Raw genomic sequence first — 16,855 nt, 5'->3', positions numbered from 1 at the left:
TTCATCTGACTTTGGCTTGCCCTGGTGCTGACTCAGGCCTCTATCCCACATCACCCTTTAGCTCAATGCACCACAGATAACTGGCTACAGTCTCTGTCTCTGAGTCAGAATCTAGAGACAGAAAATTAGATTGGTCACTGTCCAGCCAGTGGAACAGCTGACTTTGATGAGGTGTCCATCTCAATTAGCTACACTGGAGGAGAAGCTAGATTCACGTGGTGGGTGAAATCAGAAATATTCAGCTTAGAAAAAAAGGAAACTTAAAAATATCTTAAACTAGAGACAAGCTATCACAGGAACAGACTTTTTACCTCCTCCCCGATTAAAGCTTTCCTTTAATCGTCAGAGCAGCAATCTCTGTATCACTAATGTGCTGAAGCAGACATAAGGAGGAAGGCTAGGAAGAGATTTCTGCCTAGGGAAGGTAGTGGCTTTAGGTGATCTCTAAGATCCCTATGAATTTGTTGTTGTTGTTGTTTTTTTAAGATTTTTTTTTTAAGATTTTATTTATTTATTCATGAGAGACACAGAGAGAGAGAGAGAGGTGGAGACACAAGCAGAGGGAGAAGCAGGCTCCATGCAGGGAGCCCGACTTGGGACTCGATCCCAGGTCTCCAGGATCACGCCCTGGGCCGAAGACAGGCACCAAACCACTGAGCCACCCAGGGATCCCAATCCCTATGAATTTGTGAAAAATTCAGGATTAGTTGAAAAAAGGTACCAAATGCACCTTAGATAAGCAGTTTAAATGTTCTCCAAAATACCAACTTTCACATTGTCTGTTGAATTTTCTCCACCCCATCAGGAAGTTGCACTTAGATGTGCAAAGGCATAAGAGGCAAAGGGAAACACTACATAACAGACGGAACTTCACCAACTCCACCCCTTCAGTGGTACCTGTCACACTAATGGCCGTGAGTCCTCCCCTAATAAAATAAAATAAAACTCCACCCACTAGAATTACAATTAAATAAGTTAATAGTTTCTGGACTCCTTACATGTCTCCTGTTATATGGACACTGCAATCACCAGTGACTGAATTCCAATCATTGAAGATTTATCTATTATTACCTGCCCTGCACAACAGTGTGAAGTGCTATACCTGACCATATGCAGGATACAAAGGTAAGAATCACACTGCCCCAAGTTTAGGGCCCACCATCCATGGAAGGAGGGAAACACATTCACAAATAATTCAAGAAAGAATACACAGTGGCAGTAGGACAGGAGGAAGGGAAAAGTTTATTCCACAGAAGTGTATGTAAGAATTTGGGAAACATTCTCCAAAGGTGATCTAGACCTTATAGAGTGCACAGGAGTTGGTGTAAGAGTACCCTACATGGACAGCATGAGCAAAGGAACACAGGACACTAGACACTCAGGAGGCAAGATATTAGGTGGCATATCTGGAGAACAGTGAACAGTCTGGCATGGCTAAAGGACACGGGAATAGGGAGGAGAGACATAGAGGAGGAAAGACTACCTGCTGGGAATAGTAGAATATGTCTGAATATGTAAGCTGGGAGACGCTGACTTAAAAGATAATTCCCAATGAAAAAAGGCATCTATCGTCATCTATCAAGGCAACTGTACTAACCATCCAAGTTAAAAGGTGCTAATGAGCAATGATGTGCCCAATATTTTAACAACAGATTCTTAAAGTCAACGAGGAAGACCCTTAAAAGATCATAACCCTGCCTTCAAGAAATACGACACCTAACTCTCAAGGGAATGAAAATGAGTTATCCAGGTAAAGGCAATAGGTTGAACAAACCTTTGCTTGGCCAGAAGCAATGCCCTTGCTTGCCAGAAATGCCGCTCAAATAATTTCACCAGTCACACATGTGACCTGACCCTGAATAACGGTCTCTTTCGACACTCCCTTGCACAAGTAACGATAAAAATGTTGTCCCCATCAACTAGCACGTTTAATTCAGCGGCAGCACTTAAATCTGCCTCTCATTTTCCTACCACTTTCCTGAAATTCCAGAGGACGGGGTTATTGTTAAACAGCAGCAAGCATTATTCTCACAGCAGTGCACATTAATAATAATTCAGTGCAGTGTCATGGAAGCCTGTAGGCTCTTAACTGAATTTATTTGAAAAATAAAGTTTGTTTTTTTTTTCCCTGAAGATCTTTACTTAAGTCAGCATGGAACTCTTGTAAAGATAACTACCAATAAGTCACAACTACCCAAGGAGCAGTCTTGTTATTTTTTTAATTCACTGCTCACCATGACAACATAATAAACACACCTTTAGAGGCTCATACATGCCCAACTCTTGAAAATGTCATAGTTCCTCCTTCATGGTGCTCCTAGGCATAAACTTTAACTCATTTTTCTGACTCTCTGAAATCCCACTAAAACACCAATTTTCAACGGCAAGCTACTACAAATAATTTTGTAGTAAGTTAGCAACAGAAGCCTTATTTCATAATCCATTAATAATTACTGAGCTCCTATTTTATTTAAAAAAATAGCAAACCATCAGGACAATATGGTTTCAACATCTGTTTTTTCAATTTTGTTTGGAGTTCTCTTAGATGTTCCTGTATCCTTTCATAAATGACTAATAGGAAAGATACAAGACTAATAGGAAACACAACTTTATGCAACTTCGTTGACGGTTGGTTTCAGTTAACAGCTGGTCTTTAAACTACCCAACATAAAAGCATACATTTTAGGGAAAAAAAACTGACCCCAAAACTGCTTCATAAAATAAAGCATTTCATTTTTCAAAGCTTGAGGATTATTTGAGAGGCTATAGTACTAAAAAGTCCCCAGAGTTGGTTTTTTTTTTAAGAGAGAAAGTTAAAAGTTTCCACCTTTAAATATCAGAGACTAGAGATTTTACAATACAATAAGTGTCAGAAATAAAATGCAATTCCCTTCAAAGCCATATAAAAGAGTAAGCCTCAGTAAAAAGTTTTTCCTTCCAACAGTGGAGTGTGGACCTAAAATCATAGCAAATAATTATGATGGTCTTTCTGCAATGGTGCCCAGACATCCAAATTAGCCAAAGCTTCAGGCTTCCATATGCTCAGGTTTGTAACAATGTTTTCTGTGCTACCCAACAGCTGCTCCCTTTTGGTTAAGGAAATACTATACAAGAAGCACGCCATGAATTGAAGTGTTCAATTTCCCACCATCCTCCAGACAGATGTGGTCCTTTCCCAAGTGTACATGATACAACATAAGTACATAAAAGATGCAATTCTTTATTCAAATGACTGTTTTTTGTCCCCCCTGCTCTATCCCATATCATCTGGACCGATAAATTTGTTTTGGGGGTGGGGGGCAGATAACTTCACTCTGAGAAAATGTTAGGTGGATTCAAGAAGAATGACTAATGGTCAGTATCTCTCAGAAAATAAAACACCATCTCTCACTGGAAGCTTCTGTTGGGCTCATCTCTCTCTATGAAGCCTGCCAGGTCCTCACATACCAGAGGTGGTTTGCTTTCCTTCCAACTGGGATAATGGGCTTTTCAGCACTTTTGCCAAATTACTGACAGAAGGACTTATTTCCTCTTCCAATGAAAAGAAACTGATAGTGACAGAAGCAAGAGAATAACTTTAACCACTACATTACATGTCGCAAAGAACAGACAGATAAATAGAACCCCCACATAATTCCATTCTAAATTTCTCCCCAGCTAACAGTCTGTAAGTATGCCAAACCAGTCACAAAAGAACCTAACCTGATTTTTTTCCTGGATTTTTCATGTCTTCTACCTTACTACTATCTTTTGAAAATATTATTTTTCACTAATACATGAATAAGGATCATAGTTAGTGATTGCAAAATTGGAAAATGCCAGGAGATTTTATTTGAGTGTCCCTGTCTTTTCCAGAGACTAAATTAACTACATAACCTGCTCTGTTAGGAATAGCATTCATCGGGTGGCCCCGGTGGCTCAGCGATTTGGCACCACCTTTCGCCCAGGGCGTGATCCTGGAGACCTGGGATTGAGTCCCACATGGGCTCCCTGCATGGGGCCTGCTTCTCCCTCTGCCTGTGTCTCTGCCTCTCTGTGTGTCTCTCATGAATAAACAAATAAAATCTTAAAAAAAAAAAAAGGAATAATATTCATGATATAACATTTGTGTTCATTTTCCCCTAAGTATAAATACTTTCACTGTCTCTGGTTCCAAATCATTGACCTTTTCCCTGATAATCTTTGTGCCTAATACATTGTCATGCACAGGTGAGTGCTTAATAAATACTATTGGATGATGGATGTACTCAATTATAAAATACTCAAAAATGCTCCTTTTTGTAAGTTTCCCAAACAGCAAAACTATTATAGCCTCTATGTCCAGCTTAGCTCAAAGTCTGATGAACTCATTTCAAAAACTCAAAAATGAAAAAAAAAAAAAAAAAAAAACTCAAAAATGTGTAATCAATGTTCAGAGACAGTTTAAAAGTATCTCTGAGTATCACACCTGCTTGCCTAGAACGCCAAACACAAAATCGAAATCAAATACAAAGTAAATTGAAAATATGTGTACCGGAACTGTTCTGCTTTCCAGCATCAAAATTCAGATGAAGTCTTCTTTGATACAACTAGGCAACTGAGATTCAAAATCCAAATTTTTATGCTCTTTGCTAAACAAACCCCACACTATTAACATTCCCATCTACTCCCTTCTGAAATGAAAGAAAGCACACACACATACAAAGTACTGTTCAAAGTAAACTGAGAGTTAATACTACAAATATGTTGGCAGCTAACTACTGTGTGTTGAAAGTAAATATGTAGCACCACTCACAGCCAGGTGTTCCAGGTGTATCATCAGTGTTTTCATGTTAACAATTTATCATTGAGTGTAGATGAGGTGGTACCAAGCTGCCACCAGAGAAGCCTGGCGTGCCCAAGTCTAGAGAATAGGGAACAGAGAATGTGTCTTGGTTATAGAACAAAAGAATTCGTTTTTATCACTTGCCTTTACCGCTGGAGAAAATGGCTCCTGGTGTGCTGAACTCCATGATAAATGCGCCCCCTCTAGTTCTTTATTGCCTCTGTAAATCACAGGACTGACAGCAGTTAATAAGAAAAGCTTTTGAGTGGTTTTGAAGTTTTGCTTTGTACAAATAAAGTCTCATATTAAAGATTTTGCTAGTCCTCAAGGTGTAGAAAAAGCAACACGGGTAGAACTTTTATACTTTTAACTGTTTGTCTCCTCTTTCTAATTTTCAAAACCAAAAGAAATAAAACCTTTCAGACATGAACCTTGGCAAAATAAAAGAAGATCATAGCTGAAATGGCTTCGTACACTTAGAGTTGCTGATGAGTTGCTACTGAAATTACAATCTCTTCTAGTTTTTAGAAGCTGAGTATTCAGATAAATACCAGAAAAGGTATGTGGTGGAAAGAAGGTTGTTACAGTAGATTTATTATTACGTTTCTGACCATAATTGTATGCTTTACCTCTTTTAGCCAAAGCAAATTTCAGTTCGGTGTCAAGAAAGAGAACTCTAAATTCCACTGAATCGATCAGCTGCCAGTTCAATCATAGGTCCTGGGATCCCGAAATTCTAAAATCATATTTCAGAATATAATTGACACTAAAAGGAATAACAAAGCTACCTCATTGAGTAGCCTTTTTCTCTAAGGAGCTTAAAATACTTTGCCACAACAGCCTTACAAAATCCTAAAGGGCAAGTTTTATTAGTTGTACTTTCTTGCAAAGGAAGCTAAGGCACAAAAAGCTAGAAATCCCCTTTCCTGATTATTGCTAAGTTCTCCATAGAGCTAAAACAGGACTGGCTAGAGCTGGTGTTCTTCTCATAAGACCTCACTTATTCTACCGTGCACAAAATAAGAATTTTGAATGCATTTTCCTCTGACAATATTTCCACAGTAAAGAAGGGTTAGTAATCCATATAAATTGGCTGAATGACTATCTGTAAACCAGAAACTGTCCAGTTTACAATCTGGAGTTCAACTTCACTTTGACCCAAGCAATAAGGGCAAATAAAAATTGGACTTTCACAATATTTAGTTGAGGCAGTTTGCAGCTTGGTAGGCATAAAGTTAAAAGGGGACTAGCTAATTTTAATGTATGCTTTTTAGAGCATTCTGATTAAGTACACATCTCATAGCAGTGTATATCCAGGACCCAGTTTTACCATTAGGATTTGATTTACTAACATTTTACTGAAACAAAATTGAACGAATGTTCCAGAGGTTTTATTTCCCTTCTGTGGTTTGCTTTATCCTAGTCTCTCTCTCTAGCCAATTCTTTCCAAAGTAAATTTTCTTAACCCTTTGTCCTAAGTGAATGGGAATAAAGAATCCATATTCTTCTGACTGGAGATTTCCAATCGGCAGGTCACCCTGGGTGTCATCGGGCAGTCAGCACAGAGATCTTTAATAGCTCAGATTTGGTCATCAGTCCTTGAACCACTGGAGGCAGAAAAAAGACATGTCATTACCTCTCCATTGTACATCTACTACACTGTCATCTCTCTCTTCTTCCAGAGATTATTCCAGGAGGCCCAGAACACACATGCTACAGACGTCTATGAAATACTGAGGCATTTCTCTGGAATCCAGATTCTGTCTGGATTATTATGATGAATTTCCTTGAATCTCCACTTGGGTTCACCAGTAGATATCTGGACAAAGCCCCTGAAGATAAAGGATTCATGTCAAGGAAGTCAGATTATCCAAATGTCATAGAGATGTAGTCAAATGAAAGTATCTGAGAGAGCATTCCTATCAATTTATACCACACATGACATTTAAGAAACTACTAGAATGGGCACTAACATTCATAATATTAACCAGATTTCCCAAAGTTTAGAACATTAAGACCATGCCAGGCAATTTCAGAAGGCAATGGACCATAGTCCAAAGGGCCAAAGACTCCAGCACTGGACAGAGCTAGATACAAACCTAAGCTCAGCCACTTTCCAGCTATGTGACCTTGAAAATTAATGTATCTGAGAGTTCCTTTAAATACATTTCATAAGACTGATATGAAAAAGTTTATACTTATAAGGTGTTCCACAGAGAAGACACCCAGTGAATCACTCACTGATTTATTCAATACCTGTGTGCCAGGGAGAGAGCTTTGCATACGTTATTTCATTTAATCTCCACACAAGTGTATGCATGGCCCTTATGTAAAAGAGAGGCCATCAGAAGATCACTTTAAGATAGATTCATTTCCAAAAGGACCAGTGGATCTCAGCAGCAAGAAACTAGAGATGGACCCTGGAATGCAGCCAGAGGAAGGGCAGGTCAGCTGCAGTCTGCCATGCCCAGAGGGGGACCTCAAGAGAGTGCATCTTAAAAGTCAGTACTGAGCATCTGCCAAGCTCAGAAAACACCACCGGCAGATCAATGCAGGACTGCCAAGACTTTCTCTGCCCCTGCCCCTCCTCCTCACCCCTTCCAGCTCTCACCCTGGGAGTGAGATGGATTCAAGGGAGGAGCTCTGCTCTGAAGGAAATACAGAAGTCAACCCATCCCCACCTCCTACTGTGGGCTTCTCAACCTAAAGCAACACCACAATGGGCAAGAAGAGTGGCTTGAACTTTAATAAACATTAGAATGTTGCACTGAACTGATCATTTTTAATTACTGAAACTAGACTGTTCTTATGACCAGGAATAACCAGAATATATTTTCTTAAATCTAAGAGTTGCTGGAAAAGCTAAAATATGTGTCCAAGATCTCATACAGATGCAGGCAAAGAACTGGCACGGAATGGGTCTGAGCAGTGGGGGAAAGAACACAGTTTATATCCTAGTGTTCTTTCCAATATACCATTGTTTTTAATATAAAATATGTTCACCTATAAGTCCTATGAAACTACAAAATGAATATAAAGGAGCATGGCCATCAGCCAAATTAAAAATTAATTCTGAAAGCACTTGTTGCTAGATTTAGAGATACACATTCCATGCTGACATGAAGTCTAAATGCATGAAGTTCTGAATAAGTCTCCGTAATCAAACGTGTCTCTATCATAGCACTGGGATTAGTTTAGTTATTCCATCTGAATATACAGAGCAAGGCCAGCCTGGGTGGTTCAGTGGTTTAGCACCACCTTCAGCCTAGGGTGTGATCCTGGAGACCCAGGATTGAGTCTCACATCAGGCTCCCTGCATGGAGCCTGCTTCTCCCTCTGCCTGTGTCTCTGCCTCTGTGTGTGTGTGTGTGTGTCTCTCATGAATAAATAAATAAAATCTTTAAAAAAAAAAAAAAGACTTGAATATACAGAGCAAGAGAAGTCAAGTCTACAAAGCTCAAAGTGAAGCAGAACTATAATGTGAATTAATCAGACTATTTACTATTTAAAATGATATTGATAGTCATTTAGGTTATCTAGAAATCCCACTTCCTAGCTACCAAAAAAAAAAAAAAAAAAAAGAGCTTTCCACACCACTGGAATTCACTAGACAAACATCAACTTATTCCTTCACTTCATTTTGCATAGACCAAACCAAAGAATAAGGGGGTGGTGGGACTTGAGAGACTGAGGTTTTTGTGTGCTTTTGCAACTAGGTATAAGAATATTTTTTAAAAAATTGAAGCATTGGTAGGGTAGAAGGGAATACTTGGGGAAGAACCCATCAGGGCTTCAAAAATATTGGTAATATTTTAATATCTCAGCTAGAAGGTGGACAGATTTTATTTATTTCACTGTTCTTTATACATCACACACACATATATATAATGGCACAATAAACATTTCAAAATTTTCAAAAGCTTTTATATTTTGGAAACAGTAAAAAAAAATCAGTGGTTAATGGGTTGACAAAGAGGGAGGGATGAAGAAATAGGTGGAACATAGAGGATTTTTAGGGCAGTGAAACTATTCTGTATGATACTGTAATGGTGGATACATGTCCTTATACATTTGTCAAACCCACAGAATGTACAACACCAAAAGTGAACACTAATGTAAATTATGGACTTTGGGTGATAACAACATGTGTCAATGTAGGTTCATCAATTTTAACAAATGTACCACTCAGATGCAGGATGTTGATAGTGGGGGAAGCTGTGCATGTGTTGGGTCAGAGGGCATATGGGAACTCTTTACTTCCTGCTCAATTCTGCTGTGAACCTAAAACTGCTCTAAAAAAAATAAAGTTTATTAAAAAAAAAAATTTGTATTGCTGGTCTCTCTACTTCTGAATGCTCATCTCCAACTGTTCAAAAGCTATATTAAGTGACACCTCCATAAGGCCCTTCCTGACACTTCCTCTTCCCACAGAGGAAGCCATTACTCTTCTCTATGCTGCCATAGTTCCTGACCTTTATTCCAGTCCTTCTATGGGATGTGCACTGCATGTCCACTGAGGGAAAGTAAGATCATCTTTGTGTTCTTTACATTTCAAACACCTACAAGAATGTCTTGTGTATAATAGATACTCAATATAGCTTATTTCATATTATATTTATATAATGCATAAAATACTTAATATTATATTAGAAATATTTATATTATCAGAAAAATCTGGTTTTCAGCCTCAAATATATTAAAATCTACAAAGATGTTTCCAATATCCCCAGTATACTGAAATGACACCTATCAGCATTTTAACTAGTTTTCTTTCCTTGCCAGTGAGTAACTGCCACTACTATAGATATGAGCTCATTTGAAGGAATGAAAAGAGCTATCCCAAAGATCATTTAATAGACCTATGCATAATTATCAATTTCCTCTTGAAGCTAACATTTGCTAAAAGAAAAGGAAAGATTCTATTAATGATCAAAACACTTGACTTTCTGGACCTCTTCCATTTAATGGGGAAAACTCAGTTCTCTGTTCTTGGGTTACTGCCAGGTGGTCTTTTACCGGGAATCATTCTAAACTTCTAATCACAGTTCAACAACCATCTGCCAAATCATATACAGGTATTGATATTTGCCACTCTACAGTTAAATTACATCAAATGTCAATGCAATCAACTCATTAGCAGGCTTGTATCGAGCTTCAGTGCTCACTACCCACTTCTATGCCTCTTTGATTAAACAGTGTATAGACCACATTCCTTGTCTGTCTACTAGCTAATCAGCTCAGTAACACTGCTAATGTTAAATCAAATGAGCAAAAGAAAGAAGTGGTAAAAACTCCTGTGAACACTCTAGTTCCTTCATATGCAGAATATCAATATACTATAATCTAGCAAGAAAAGCAAATGAAATTTTAAAATTGCTTAGAGAATCATTTTAACAAAAAAATAACATGAAGTGATTAAAAGGCACTATAATGGTCCCTGGATCATATTTTGCTATCGTTCTTTCACCCTCCTTCCTACCTGAGATTTTAAATCTTGCTTGCTGACATAAAAACCATAAGCAAACCTGAAGTGTGACTGTCACAGGCAGAATGTGAATGTCAGAGGTCAGCATGGCTTACTGGTATGCTGGCCCACTGCTCCAAATTTTATATCTCTTCTGTCCCTCAGTTATTGCCTGACATGATTTAACAACTGTAATTCCTTATTTAACGATGTCAAAGGTTTTTAGGAAATTGACTGTATTTCACCAACGATATATTTCTTCTTGATTACGGAGTGGTTAAAATGATTTTAAACCAAGACAGCAAAATAAAGCAGTAATAAAATCAATAAAAGGTGCTTAAAACATTCCTTCTATTAGGTAATGGCATTTAAAATATCCGTAGCTTGTAATGGCACTTAGGATATGCCCAAAAATCAATGAGCTAAATTACTTATTGAACTAGTTAATTTGAACATTGAGTTTTTTATGTATATTGATAAAATGGGCTACAGAATACTCCTGGCAAGTAGCGATACCACGTTCATGGTCAGATGTCTCCCTCTGCTGGAAAAACAAATTAAACAATTTTCTTTAGTTACAGAACAAAAAGATCAACAAAATTAAAAGATACAACCTAAAAAAGCTCACCACAGGCATCTGAATCTTAAAAGCCTCCAAGAAATTCTTGACAATAATGTAAAATCATTAAGGGTTAAAAAAATGCATGCACCTTTTTAAAACTTTGTCATTAACTTGGACGATGGGAATTTATATTCAATATACAATAGTAGATGAGAACCAAAAAATTTAATTATTTCAAAACTCTCTTCCTAATTTTCTAACTATCGTCCTAGGGTTCTTTGGTATCTTAGAGTAAGATTCTAAAAGCCTTGAATCCTTTCGCTTTGATGTCAGAAGGAAAAGGGTTTGAATTTTAAAAGAGAAAGTATAAGTCTATGCTCAAGAAAAAGTCTACATTCTTGTAGTTTAATTTGATCAAAATCAAATTTGAACTATCTTTGCAAATGATGATTTTTGCAAACTCAAAGTATGAACCCACTAAACAACTTCACATTCCTCCCCCTGTATGAGGCAATAGGAGAGTTTCCAATACTATTATTACCATTATTTTTCCCCAAACATCTACAACTTAAAATGCTAAGTACTTTATTGAAAAGACTCTTCACTGCTTTTCAATTTCTCCCCCTGCCAGTTCAGCCCTAAGCAGGTGTTAGAGTTCTGAAGAGCTTGCCTCAGGACTTTCAACTCAAACTACAAAGGGGAACTTCAGAAATTATGATAAAAGGTGTTAAGAGAGAAATGAAGGTGAAGGGGTTATCTGACACTAACCTAAAATTGTATATAGTACCTTTCAAAAACTACTGCTACCCGGAAATATAACATTTTGGTTTGGAATTGCTTCAATAATAGTCCATATATTTCTTACTCACATTTCAACACATCTCATTTATATTTGAAACAATGGTATACATAAAATTACATGCATTGATAGGAAATGTGTAATCAGAGTTGTACTTGTTCTGCATTTGGTTTGGCTTTATGTTGCTTTGTTGTGTGTGCAGGGAGACTAAATGGGAAACTACAGAAAATATCGTGATTTTTGCATGCTGAAAGATCACTGACCAACACGTTTCAGATGCATCGTATAACATACCACCCAAGTTTTACAACATAGCTAATAAATGTCTGACTTGCTAAGGTGCGGATGCTAAAAAGATGACTAAGCTGGCCTTTACATATACCTTAGGGCAGAAGAGACACATGTCATACGAACCGTTACCATACAGCATGATGAGCACTGTATTATAAAGATGCACAAAGTGCTGTGGAGACCCAGAGGACAGAGGAACTAACGCTGCCTTATGGAAGCAAGGAAAACTCTGACAGAGATGACCTTCTGAGTGGGATCCTTGAGAAAGACCTAGAAACTCTCCTGGTTTATGTATGTGATCAAAGGCAATTCAAACAGTGGGATAAGCACAAAGAAAAGCAAAGGGCTGGAAAGAGCTGAAACAGCTAAAGACAAGAGGTCTGAGGGGTTGGTGGAGGCCAGGTTGGGTAGAGTCTTGGATATCTTCCTAAAGGTCAGATTTTTGCCCCACAGGCATTGGAAAGGTTTAGAAGAATTTTAAGGAAATAACATCACTTGGCAGGAGGCAGAGAATGAAAGGGTTTGGAGTGGAGGGATGCCAGCAATATAGAAGACAGCTTGAAGGTCCTAGATAGAGGAAAGTAAAAGTATCTGTAATAATCCTTATAAGAACCAAAATCAAGCACAGCAAATGACTACTGAGATAAGAAACAAACTGCAAAAGTCTAGAAGACTTGAAAGGATGTCAGTGATAATGCACCATTACCACAACCCAGGTTAACACATACTTCTCTTCTGACTTCCATGTCAAAAAGAAGAAAATTTCATGCTACATGGGCAATGCACTGATTTTTTAAAAGATTTTATTTATTTATTCATGAGAGACACACAGAGAGAGAGAGAGAGAGAGAGAGAGAGAGAGGCAGAGACACAGGCAGAGGGAGAAGCAGGCTCCATGCAGGGAGCCCGATGTGGGACTCGATCCCAGGACTCCAGGATCACACCTTGAGCCAAAGGCAGATGCTAAACCACTGAGCCACCGAGGGATTCCTGCACTGATTTTTTTTTTTTTTTAAAGACTTTTTCCTGAGGCACCTGAATGCTTTAGTCAGTTGAGTACTGGACTCTCCATTTCAGCTCAGGTCATGATCTCAGCGTTGTGAGATCAAGCTCGGAGTGGGACTCAGCATGGAGTCTGCTTGAGATTCTCCCTCTCCCTCTGGCCCTCCCACAACCTGTGTTCTACCTCTAAAACAAATAAATAAGATCTTTAAAAAAATAAGAAAAGACTTTCTCCCTTTTATTTTCTTACAAAAAGCAAAAATTACGGTTTACTATAGACAAGCCTTGTTCTATTCTTAAAATATAAAGTATACCAACTTCAAATTGATTTAGCTTGCTTCAAATTCCTTCTCTACAGTTTTGCAGGGGCATTAAAATTTTAACTTCAACTTGATAAAGTATGTGTGTGTGTATCCAAAACTGGAAGGTACATGCAAAACTAAAACTGATGGTATATTTGAGATTAGGATTATGGTTGATTTTTTTCTTCCACAGCAGTTACTTAATATTGTTGCCCCAGCTTTTCAAATTAAAAAAAGAAAAAATGCTCCTTTGATTTACTATCTTGAAGAAAATAAGAAAAAAAAATCTCCCTCCTTAAAAAGATGAAAAGCTTCATCTGTCTTTAAACCTTGTAACTGTTTTGATACTAAATTCATAAATCTGCATCTAAAATTTAGATAAAACTGAGAAGAAAAGAAATATTTAATATTACACAGCCATTAAGAGTGCTCTGAAAAGAAGCTGAATGGAAACAAAAGACAAAAGTGGCCTTCCAGACATTTTAAAACATTAATGAAACTAGTTGTTTGCTTATTTATGTTAATGTAATGAATTCTTTTTACTAAAGCTGACAGCATGTGTAATTGAAGGAAGAGGTAAATTCGAAATAAAGGTCTTTGAGGCTCAAACTAAAGGGCTGAATCTGGCCTCCTGGGTTTTCTTTTATAGTCAACTGTTATAAGTGTTCCTGTACCAATCTTAAAGTGTCTTGTTGTAATCACAGCAGACCCTAACACTGATCCTGAAAGAAAATTAACTCTTCAGATGGGAGATTTCCTACAGTCTATGCACTACAGTCTCTCTGGGCTTCATCCAAGATTGGTGAACTGTGCGCCATTGTGGCCTGCTTACAGGCTTTCAAAGCACAATGGAAAATCATTTTCTAACATATTTGTGCCACGTAAGGGGTCCTGCAGAGAGTTCCATTTCCTGGATATAAACTAGAAATTGCTGTAATTTTTTTAGTTCTTTTTAATTTGCAGTTAAATGAAATATGACAACAAGAGGAATAACAACCATCCAGGGCCAACACACAGTGCCATCACTCATATAAAACATAAAACAAGGAAAAAAACCTCTTTAAACTAATCAAGTCATTATGCAACAATTAGCCATTTGAAAAATCAAAATGATCAACAATACATTTAGAAATAGTAATCTTAAAAAACACATTTTCATAAACTAAAAATACCTGAGGCAACAAAAAAGGATAAAGAAATACTCAGTAACTAAGAAACATGAATTTTAACTCTTATTCTGCTGGAATATTTAAAACATAAACACCAGACAATAAAAATAAAAAGTTCTTATAATCTGTTACAAAATATAATGATGATGACTATACACTCCAATGATAATGATATCTAACATCTTTGAGTTCTTCCTATGTTCCCCAAACTGTGCTAAGCAATTTATGTCATAGGATGGACTTACTGTTTTCACCTGCCTAGCATTCATTCCCACTTCTGATTATAGCATTTCCTTTTCCTTCTCCAGTCCATGTGGTCTTGGTGAGCTGATTCATCACAAATGTCCCATGCCCAAAATGATCCCAAAGTGGACATTTAGAGAACTCTATTCTTCTGAATACAGTGGTTAGTTAGTACAGGGAAAGCTCCTAGTCTTGGAAAGGCTAATCAAATTTCATAAATAAAGGTTTTGGAGTTTGAGGTCTCCCTTCCTTTAAAGATTTAAACCTGTGACTGTCTGTAGCTATCAACATGTTTCCTTGTTACTAGTATGAAACTGTCTGAAAATGGAGACAAAACACTGAGAGATGCTAAAAGATAGAAAAATAAAAACAAAAATATCCTTTGAGCCTCTGGAAAAAAGAGCCACTGGACTTGCCTAGTACATTTAATAATAAATTTCTCTTTGAGATTCAGCTGGTTAGAATAGGGTTACACTACTAGCAATCAAGAATGGTCTGATTAATAAAAAACAGAAAACAAAAGAATAACTTTGATCACAGGGTCATAAGCTTGATCTCCACGCTGGCCACAGAGTTTACTTTAAAAAAGAGAGAGACAAAGAAAGAATAGTCTGGTTAGTGGACATGCATATGGCTACCCCTCACAGTCACACAAGTAAACAGTGATAGCCAAGGCCCCCATAGCTACTTACACTCCCCTGTGATTGGTCCCAACCCCTGCTGCTGGCCCCAGCCCTCACCACTGAGTGTGTGTCTGCAGCAGGGCCCTGCCACACACAGGCACCTGTAGCTAGTACCCACAGCTAGGTGCATATCCCCAACTCTGGCCACCACTGCTGCTGCCCTGGTCCCAGCCACTGGAACTAGAGGCATCACTAGGACCTCAACAACCCTTACAGCCACTGCTAACCCCTCACAGCTCTCACAAGGAATCATGCAGTTGATGCAGAGGACCGCAGCTGCCCAAACCAATGAGACACCATATACCCCTGGATGCAGGGCCATCCCTCACCACCAAACTGAGTACCCTATACCACTAGAGGCAGGGCCCTCACCTACAGGTTAAGGTGTTTCCTTACTGAAGTCAGTCCATAAAGTCTAGAAGAGGTGGTTGCTTCTTTAAGTGTGCAGACACCTATCCTATGTAAGGCTACAGAGTTCACAAAGAATTAGAGAAACATGACACCACAAATGAAACAGTAAATTACTACCATCTGACCACCCCAAAATTGAAGTGTCTGACAAAAATTCAAAATAATTGTTCTAAAGATGCTCAGAGAGCAAAAAGAGAATATATAAAAATAATTTAGCAAAATCAGGAAAACAATATAAGAACAAAATAAGAGATTCAAAAGTAGAAAACATTAAAAAAAAAAAACTTTGGAGTTTCATTCATTAATGAAGAATTTAATAGAGAGTTTTCAACAGCAGACACAACCAAACATAAGAAAGAATCAGTGACCCTGAAGACAGATCACTTGTTAATTATCCAGTCAAAGGAGCAAAAAGAAAAAAGAATGAAAAGAAATGAAGAAAGGCTAAGGGATTTACAGAAAACCATTAAAAGAAACAACCTATGTATTATGGGAGTCCCAGAAGGAAGAGAAAGAAAGGGGCAAAAAATATTTAAATAAATAATGGCTGAGAACTTCCCAAATCTAGGAGAGATTTGGGCATCCAAGTTCATGAAGATCATAGGTCCCCAAACTAATTCAACCTAAACACATCTTCTCCAAAACACGTTATAATAAACTGTCTAAAAGACAAAAAGTTAATTTTAAAGCAGAAAAAAAAATACTTCATATATAAGGGAACACCCCATAAAGCTATCAGTGGATTTCTCAGCAGAAACTTTGCAAGCCAAGGAAGAGCAGGATGCTACATGAAAAGCTACTGACCAAGAATACTTTACCCAGTAAAGATGTCCCTCAGATATGAAAGACAAGTAAAGACTTTCCCCAAAAAACAAAAGTGAGGTAATATAATAACAGTAGACCTGCCTTATAGGAAAATACTGAGAGGAGTCTTTGAATCTGAAATGAAAAGACTCCAATTAGTAACACGAAAATATAAGAAAACAGAAAACATACCTGTGAAGATGAGTATATAGTCAAATTGAGAATATTTTAATACTGGAATGTTAATAATTTAACTCTAGTATAAAGATTAAAGGATGGAACTATTATTAAAAATAACTATAGCTACAGTAACTTGTTAAT

General features: G+C 37.6%; 1 long non-coding RNA gene across 4 annotated transcripts in view; it reads right to left on the bottom strand.

The window, feature by feature from the left end:
* LOC144308333 (uncharacterized) overlaps positions 1-16,855 on the bottom strand; it is a 137,228-nt gene that overhangs the window by 108,243 nt on the left and 12,130 nt on the right. For 2 of the 4 annotated variants that reach the window (XR_013374821.1, XR_013374820.1), the window contains one exon: positions 4,775-6,411. The exons of 1 other annotated variant lie outside the window; for it this stretch is intronic. This is a non-coding gene — a long non-coding RNA (uncharacterized LOC144308333). Of the gene's footprint in view, positions 1-4,774; positions 6,412-6,440; positions 6,813-16,855 lie in introns of those variants that run through there. One more of the 4 variants, XR_013374822.1, reaches the window with a different exon arrangement.

This window comes from Canis aureus, chromosome 3 (genome assembly GCF_053574225.1).
Source record: "Canis aureus isolate CA01 chromosome 3, VMU_Caureus_v.1.0, whole genome shotgun sequence".
NCBI lineage: Eukaryota > Metazoa > Chordata > Mammalia > Carnivora > Canidae > Canis > Canis aureus.
Note: the sequence above shows the minus strand (reverse complement) of the source record. Positions and strands in the feature narration are given on the sequence as shown.